The sequence below is a fragment of the Lethenteron reissneri genome, chromosome 12 (genome assembly GCF_015708825.2).
Source record: "Lethenteron reissneri isolate LAM-NWPU_2019-01 chromosome 12, ASM1570882v1, whole genome shotgun sequence".
NCBI classification, from domain to species: domain Eukaryota; kingdom Metazoa; phylum Chordata; class Hyperoartia; order Petromyzontiformes; family Petromyzontidae; genus Lethenteron; species Lethenteron reissneri.
Window position 1 is genome coordinate 13,709,441 of NC_083790.1, and position 9,618 is coordinate 13,719,058.

Here is a 9,618-nt window from a genome sequence, read left to right on the forward strand (position 1 = left end):
AAAACTCCGATCGTTCGTCCATACTTGATATCCTACTAACAAATTCACCCAGTAAATTTTAAAAAGTGGGAGTCTTAGGTAACCATCCCAGTGACCATGCCATTTGTCATACAAAATTACTAAAACACCTCATAAATTCATTATGAAACGGTTTGCAAAAAGATTGACCCTTCAAGCATGTATACATGACACTCTCCATTCTGACTTGGATACGGTGAGCAAAATCCCAGTTTTTGAAAGTGCTTAGACATATTTTAAGAACCAGTTCCTGGGTCTTAAATGTATTTACGCGATCTAACCCCAAAAAAAACCTTTATTATGGATGATATTGGTCACGAAATCCTATGTGTTAAACAGTTCCTAAAGTTATTGACAAACATGTCCCCTTAAAAAGTTCAGAATAAAGGGTGATAGTCCACCTTGGTTTGATCCGAACATCTCTGAATAAATGAAAACTATATAGCCTGGTGTTATTTAAAAAAAAAAAACATCAAATAACCTCCATGATTAGATTAACTACAGAATAATAAAACGTAGACGTACTCCACAAGTAAGAAACACTAAATTATCTTACTACCACTAAAGAACTATTCAGAAAAAAATCCAATACTTTTCTGGCAAAAATTCAACTCAGTTGAAAACAAAGGAAAGCTAAATATTACTTCAAATAAACTCTTATTGGATGGCAATGGAACTGTAAAAAAAAAACCAAGACATTGTGAATGGATTCAATTATTATTTTGGATGAGGAAAGCATATATTCGACAAAAACACATCAGAGTAAAATGTATCCTAATACTGTACGCCACTGTTTACATCATTCATGTCTTCCTCTTCATCCACCAACCCTCAAAATGTTCGTGAAAGTCATCGTCCATACTTCTCGTTTAGTCCCATATCTCAACTGGATGTATTTTAAACCTCTCAGTTACCGAAGGTACATTTTCACAAGAGTGTAAATCCACTCTTATTTGTCCAGTATATAAAATGGCTCCATATAAAATCCTAATAATTACAGACCAATCTCTATTCTTTCACCAGTGACTACAGTATTCGAAAAATACTCAAATTACAAATAAACTCCTACATAAAAAGGCACAATCGCCTTCACAGTAAACAGTCTAGTTTTCGACAGGATTACTGCACTACCATAGCAAATGATAGATGTGTTACATTTTCTCTTCAGTAACCTGGTTAAAAGCCACTATTGCTGTACGGTATTCCTTGAGTTGTCAAAAGCCTTTGATACTATTGACCATCGCGTAAATATAAATGCGTCGTTAAACCAGCCACCACTTGACCAGCCATTTAGTAAGGTGTGTCACGTAAACAGAACATGCCAATTCGTTACTAGTACAACACACCGGTGAGTTGGAAAGCAAATCCACAACATTTACAATCCTCAGATTATATTATAAATGTTGTGGTTTGCTCTCCAACACCCCGGTGTGCTGTACTAGTGTAGTGTCCTTCATCCTCCCGGCGTGTGTGTGCATGTGGTGTGTGGCGAACACACTCAGTCGGAGACGAGGTAGTTGCAGAAGGCACCATCTCTCTCTTTATTCCTCTATCTTGTTCACACCACCAACTCCAGCCTCCTCTCTCACGACCACGCTGCTGTACAGCCCGGCCCAGACACAATCCTGTCCGCGTTGCACCGGCGGCGTCGATCGTGACAGCCAACTACTGTTTGGCCGCGCAATGATCGGGTGAAGGCGGCAGCGACGAAGGCGGCGGCAACGACAGCGACGACGAGACGAGTCCACTCCCCGAACTTGCAGCCCGGAGCTTTCGCTCTTCGCTGCTTATATTCTACTCGGCGTGTTTTGGTTCTGCCCTAGCCGCACCTCCCTTCTCAAACCCACCAGAGAGTTCCAGGGGTCTACCGTGACCCTTGCCCCAGTTTCTCTGCCCTGCCGGTACACCCGTGTATATGCTCAACGGCGTGTGCGCTAACTGTCCACCGCAGTTGCTGCTGCTGGACAGCAGTCGGCACTGTGTTACTACATCACCCCCCCCCCCCCCTCCGTAAAAAAAACAGTCATCCCGGCTGCCAATACAGCAGCCGCAAACGGTGGACAGGCAGAGCAACCCCCTACTCTCGAGGAACACCCCTAACACCAACGAACTGAACTAAAAAAACGAAGAAAATTTTTTTCCCCACAATCCTGTTACAACCACGGTGCTCCCGCGAATCAACAGAAAACTTCGCTACCACCCCGGTGCCCTCCGCGAACCAACGCGACGCCCCCGATGTCGCGAATTGGCAACCTCCCTCACAGCGCGGCGCCCCCCTCTGCAATCTGCAACACTCTACTCAGCACGGCGCCTTCTTCCGTGAATAGGCAACATTTTACACAGCACGGCGCCCCCCATCCGTGAATCAGCAACATTTTACACAGCGCAGCCCCCCCCCCCCCCCCGCAATCGGCACATCTTTAATTACCTCTTCACCCAAGCCCTTAGCTCCAACACCTCCTCTCCTTCGGATCCCCTCCCAATGCAAGGAAGTGTCCCCCCAAACCGGGTCGCGTGATCTGGTCCATAGAACCGGTCACCCCCATCTCAGGAGCGTCTTGCACCTCGGCTTCCAGGGCATGGCCCCTCACTGCTCGGCAGCACCCGTTCGTATCCGGTCCCCGAGACCTCGTACTCGGCGGTAGGCCTCAGAGACCCGGGTCCGTCGGGGCTTGGGTCGACTTTGCTGATGGGTTAAAGGGTGTGGGTGACTCTGCTGGTGGTCCTCTGTCACCCCGACACTCCACAGGAATGTGGCCCGACCAGCCACACATGAAGCACCTGGGCGTGCGTTCCCAGGGCGGAGGGAACTTCCCCTGCCGTGGGTCCCCCCGTGGGGATCCTTTTGCTTGCGTTCCCCGGCCACCCACCGCTGCCATCATGTCGTCCATGCTCCATGCCACAGCCTCCCATTTTACCCGTTGCTGGTGTTCTTCGAAGACTTGTATCTTCCGGGCCACCATTGAGGATAAAATTTCTGTGCCGACGGCAGAGGGCAAAGCAACCCTCAGCTTTCTTGCGAGCTCCCGCAGCCTTTCCGCCACCCGAAGGTCGAGCGCCTTCTCACCCAGAAGTGGGTATGCCTCCCGTCCCAGCGCCAGCAGCGCTGTCCAGAAGGCGTAGGGCGTCTCGGCCTCCATCCGCTCCCTCTGGAGGAATCTTGTGCGAGCCTTCCATTCCAGCTCAGGAGCAGCCTCTTGCAGTTCCGTCAATCTTCACACCTCCTATACGTGTTCCCGCACTCACCTCAAAATGGCGTTTTGCCAACTCCGGGTGAGGAGTTAGCATTACCTCCCCTGATGGTCGGAGCGCTGGGTCGGTGGGGGATGTTGCCACCGGCACCAGCATCTCGGTGAGCGGCCCGATGGTGACTGCCGTCGCCAGGATAGCGAGCACAGGTGCGAAGCGGGGACGCGTCAGCTCTCGTCCCAGGAACGGAATCCGCTCGCCGTTGTTCTCCATGGTGGCGCATCGCTGGCGGGGTTGCACGTTGAGTCCCAGCTGTTCTAGGAGGTCGGTACCTGCAATACACTCGTGACACAACGCACTCGACACGTAGAACTCCTGGGTGCACACCTGGCTGCCTATGCGGACCTCTAGGGTGGCTCTCCCCAGCAACCCCATTCCGGCTCCGCTCACCGTGTGCAGCGCGCGGTCCGGGGCCTGCAGGTGACGCACGTCGACCCCGATCGCGCTGCAGTGCACTGCGCTCACGAGTGAGGCCACCGCCCCCGTGTCCAGCAGGATTCGGGTACGCATTCCGTTTACCTCCCCTTCCACCAGCGATGTGGCCCCCGTGATCCCCGCCACCAGCTCCCGTAGCCAGTCGCCAGGAGTCACCGTTTCCGTGGGCGTTGTTGCTGGAACCTATGTGGAGATCACTCGCTCGCCATTATCACTACAGCTTGTTTGTGTCGGGGCTACGTCGATTTCACCCCCCGGTGGTCCCCTCTCTAGGGGGGCCTTGGTGTTTGACCTTAGCTCTTGTCTAGCTCGAGCGACCTGAGGACAGTCCCTCATTCGGTGTCCCCGTTGGTCGCATATATGGCATGTAGGGGGAAGGGTGGCGGCTCTGTGGCGAGCTCTCTGCCCACTCCCTTCTCTCCCAGTGCGCTATTGCTCATACTCTGCCTCTAGTCGGGTTATCCTTCCAGTTAGCCCTCCTACCGTGGAGTCTAGTTCCCCCATCTCAGTCTGGATGGCCTCAACGGTGGATTGCAGCTTGGTCATATTTATATTCGCTTCCTCGCGTATATCTCCTATGCCGGTCTGTAGCCCGGCTACCCACCCTGGGGTTGTCTCGCTGGGTCTCTGGGGCTCCCTTGCCCGTCCCCTTACTGCGATGGCGAGCTCTTCCTCCTCGTCGGAGAGTAGGCTCGCTACGGCGCACTCTCGTTCCCTACCTCGAGGCTGCGCGCGCTCACCCGAGAGTTTCTCGCATTTGCGCGCGCGCTCGACGAGGGTGTTAAAGGAGAGGCGTGCACCGTCTACATTTGGCTGCCACCACGGGGTGCGTGCCAAATATCGCTGGACTTTACCGGCGGCGAGGCCCTCAATTATTTTTGCCTCGTACTTCGGGTACGCGAGCTGGGTCAGCGTGCGTACATCTTCGGCGTAATCTCGCAGATCCTCGCCGGGTTGGCGGCGGCGTGCCTCTAAGGCCGCCTGCGCCTCCTCCTCGTCATAGGCGCCGAAGCGCCGTTCGAGTTGGCACAATAATTCTTTCCACTGAGTTTGTGCGCTTGCGGGCAAAGCTTCCACAAAGTCAGCTGCCCGCCCATCTAAATGTAGCTCTAACTGCTGCAACGCCTCCTCATCTGACCACCCATTAACCTTTTTAGCCCCCTTGATGCTGCGGGCAAACGATTTCCATGATGGAATCCCTTTGCCCGTAAATGTGCCTTTTAGTTTAACTTGGGTTGGGGGGCCTCTCTCCCTTGGGGGCGCGGGGGATCGTCCCGTTTCTGACACCAATATGTGGGGGCCGTTGGCCCCCGGGGTCTCTCCCTCACGCATCCCCTATTCCGGTTGCGTTGCCGCACCGCCCTATTACCCGCTAGGGTTTCGCCGGCATTCGAACGCGACGCCCCTACTGTTACAGCCTCGCGCAGCGCTCCCACGCTGCGAGCATACGTACGCACAGCATCATCAATCAAACGCCATACACCGTTACGTACAGCTCTCGCACGCTGCGCGCGTGTGCCCGTCTACCGCCCTGTGCAGCACTCGTCTCCACGTCGAATAACCACGTTACCAATCGCGCACCTGTATCATACACGGAGCGAACGTACGCACACCCACACACACACACGCAGCTCCGTGCACTCCAACTCAACACTGACTACTCAAGTTATGATTGCGCACCTGTATCATACACGGAGTGAACGCACGTGCACACACGCAGCTCCACACGCGACACCCACTCTCGCGCCGCTCTGCGCAGCACTCCCACGAGGCGAGCCGCTGTATACACAGCACCACACGCATTCACACTTCTCAACGAGATCACACGAGGCCACGATCAGCTATTAATGATTTATTTTCTGCTACCTGGGACCTGTTGTTAAATCAGTACGTATCGACGAGGCTGGCCTATCCTACTACTCCTTGACCTATTCCCTATTTATCAGCTTACGATACCCTTTCACCTTGCTACTCACGGTTCGAAGTATTCGGCGTCCTGTGGCTTTTCCTCGATGCTCGTCTGGACACGTCACGCGGACGTCCGGAGGGCAGAGCTGGGAGCTGACTTGAACGCGGGCCTTTTGAAGTGAAGTGAGATCGCTCTACCTCGCTACGCTCCCTTTTATCATAATTCCCGGACTCAGGCCCCCCCCCCCTTCCCACGTATTCTTCGCTCCCTCTCCTGCCATGTTTGGGGCATGTGCTATTCAATCGCTTTCTTATGCAGGGTGCCTTGGTTATGCAAATCAGATGCGCTGCGTGTTTTCTAATTATGCTCCTCCATAACAATGCGTATGCGCGGCGCTTATTCTAATTATGCTCCTCCATCACAATGCTTATGCCCCTCTGCCTGCTCCGTCAATACTTGCGTGTGTGGGGTGTTGTGGGGTGCGTTTCACCCGCGGTGGCCAAGTGGCCCCTCGCCGCGACCTTACAATCTTAATGCTGGCCGCAGCGCCGCGAAGTAGCATCGGGGGAGGTCGACCAATTCCCTGGTCACCGGAAACCGTGAAAGTTATCCCGATAAGGCTTTCTCGGATTAAAACCGGTCGGCCAGGTGACTTCCCCTCGGAGCTCTATGGGGGGGGGGGGGGGGAATGCGTGCGGGTGTGTTCATGTGAGGTGAGGTGGGGGGACGCGGGGGTCGGCTCCGTCACTTGGTGGTCGGCGAGGTCGGGGATGGGGCGCCCGCCGAGCGGCTTCGTGGCGGCGGCATCACAGCACAATGGGTTAGTGGCGTGTTCCGCGTCCCACAAAGGGCCGGATACACCTGACAACGTGGAGCCCGTCACAGCCTGCACATCGACCCAGAGTGGAGGCGGGCTAGGGGACGGCATGGTGCGGCAGGCGGACGACCAGCGATGGCGGAAGACATCTCCTCATCCCGGGAGCAGCCCTGTCGTGTGCTACAGCTGCGGCCTGCTGGGACACATCTCGTCGGGCTCTCACCTACCACGACGGCATCTCCCCGGACCACGGCCATCATTCGCCTGACTGTCCTTCGCTCCACTGCACCCTAAGGCAAGTCGCAACACATTCCACACTTGGCCGCTAAATCCACCTCACCCATCTCGTGCGTTCGGGGTTCGTTCCGGTCGCGTGTCGGGGAGGAAGGATCCTGATGTTGATCGGGCCGGCCGGACGCTCCGACAGGGTCAGTGGTCGGAGCTGGCCCATCGAGTGGTGGTCGCGACCAACAAAGCTAAATACAACATTTCTGACTCTGTGCGTTTCACCCTTCAGAAGCTTTCCGAAGAGCGGGAAGCCTCTAGGGTTAATTCTGATTTGCGCCAATTGGCCAATGAGCGGCTGAGGGGTTCTCGTGTTTCTACACATGAGTGGGCGCCTGTGGACAGAGCCGGTTGCACTGTCCACAGGTATCGGTAGGTACGTCGCCCAAATTGTTCAAACCTTGGAGAGGGCCGTTTGATGTGATTCGGGTCGTTCGGCCACAGTGTGTCCAGATCCGCTTGGGGCAGCGAAGTTGGTTTGTGAATCCCTCGCGCCTCAAGCCTTTTATTGCGCCGCGTGAGTTCGTTCCATCTCCACACCGTAGGGGCCGAGTGTCAGATGTGCCCGGCGAGCTTGGGTGTGTGCCCGCTGAGGGTGGTCCTCAGGGGAGTCGTGCGATCCTGTCCCCAGGTGCCGCGCATTTGACGTCCCCAGCACTGCCACCTGCGCCATCTCCACAGGATTCAGGAGAGGAGAACCCGTCGACCTGGCCTACTGCTCTTCGTGAGGAGCCGGGCTCGACGGGACAATTGCATATTCCACCAGGGACCTCCAAAGAGAGCAAGTCCACCTCCCCTGGATGCCCGGCCACGAGAACTCATTCTAAATCTCTTCGGGTTTCGTGATCCCCACGCACACACACTCCCACTCCCTCAGTTGGTTATTGCACTCGTTAAGCCGTATCGGTTATTGGCTGAACCTAACCCTTATTGTGCTTGTGGGTGTTGTTACACGGTGAGGTGGGAGGTGTTGGCGATGAAGGGGATTCTGAGCGTTCGCGGTTCACTGCACTGTTTTTTTTTCCTCTCGTGTTGTTCTGTACTCACACCCTTTTCCCTGTTGTAATGTACATTTGTAGGTGGTGTAAATATTGTATAGGTGGGTTTGGGTATTTAATTGGTAAGTGTTATTGTTAATTGTTGAGGCACACATAGCGTTAATCACTTTCTTTTCTCACTTTTATCACCTTACTCACTTAGATCATTTTAAGGGGGAGTTAACAGCCGGGTCGGCTGAGTGCTACAGAGGGGGGGGGGGGGGGGGGGGGGGTGATGTAGTGACATCGCGGGGCACGGCATGCGATGTATTCACATCGCGTTCATCATGTATGTAGCAACATCGTGTATGTCACAGGTTATCCTTGGCCATGGCACTCTGGTTGACCCTGGAAGGCACATGACCAATAAGATCTACACAAGGGCCCCAGGAGGGGGCTTGGGGGTGGTCACGTGTCAGGGTAAGATCATACGGGAAGGGTCGAGAGATGACCCGAGGTTTCTCGAAGGTGGTCGTGGCCAAGGGCGGGGCCAGCCACGACCCAGCAGCATATAAATCGGGTCTGCACAGGGGACCGGGGTTCAGCATTGCTGCCATCATCTGAAGATCTACGATCTACGTTCTACGTCCAAGAAGTCACCAACACGTGGACGAGGACTCCAGCTAGGGCCCTGTCCGTTGTAGCTACTCCCAGTAACTAGTGTAGTTAGCCTGGTGGTCCACCACCATAGGTTATCTGGTAAAGGGGCAGTAACCCCTTTGTGTTATGTGTTGGTATTAATAAATATGTGTTGCCTCCAAGAAGTACGTCTGCGACTCAATTGAATCCACTACACTTGTATGAATGTGTAGTGAGCGACTTCCGAGACATGACGTTTAGAGGGCTCGTTGTTTATTTCTCACACTTTACAGGCACAATCACTGAGCAACATATATATTGGGCTATGCATGGCTGACCCACTCGCACAACCACATCGCTGGCTTCTAACTATATAGCTGGCTGACTAATACAGCGACGACGGCTATGGGAGCCATACAGCGGATCGGCCATGCGCTCGGGCGATTTAGAAGAGATGACAGTGAAGACAGTGACTGGCAGCCAGGACCCGAACCCCCACAACAGTCCCGAACCTCTGATTACATCCCCCTTATATACTCCTCGGCGTAGCCAAGCCCTGCCTCCGGCCACGCCCCCTTCTAGAACCTTCGAGCAGGTTTCCGGAGCTTCCTGACTGATTCCCGCCTCTGACCTTTAGCGAAGTTACACCCCCCCTTATGGTTGGCTATCATATACGCACCCATACCCGTAATTATCCCTCCTGGTCACTCCACATATTATGTTGAACTTCTTTCACACCAAACATAGGCAACCATGCTAATTGGAGATGCGGGGAAGAACTTTCTAAGCACAAAAAATCAGTTCTAAAGAAATGAGTTTTCAATCTAGATGTATAACTCCTATGCATCTCAAACCGTGTGATGTGGTAACTATCTTTGTTCGATGGCTAGCCAAAACCTGCTGCGAGGATGACTGGAGTTTGAGTGATGTAACACAGGTATTGTGGTTCATTTGTAGCAAGCAATTTCTGTGTAATGAGTATGACCTTATAACGTATTAATTCGGCAACCGGAAGTTAACGCAACTCGGCGAGCACAGCACAGATGTAACGGTGTAAATAGTGCAGGAGACGGTTTACGAAGGCAACACGTATTTATTTATAACACACTACAGTAACAGTCAGCTATACAGCCTAGGAACACAGCCTACGGCTAGCGTGCCTGACACCGGCTACGCTCTCAGGTCCTCCGGCTATGTATTTCCTAGAGGAGCCTATCTGACCCGACCTAGCCAGGGTAAGGGTCCCAACCACTGGCCCATCGGACCCAGCCCTGATAAGGACGTCGGGC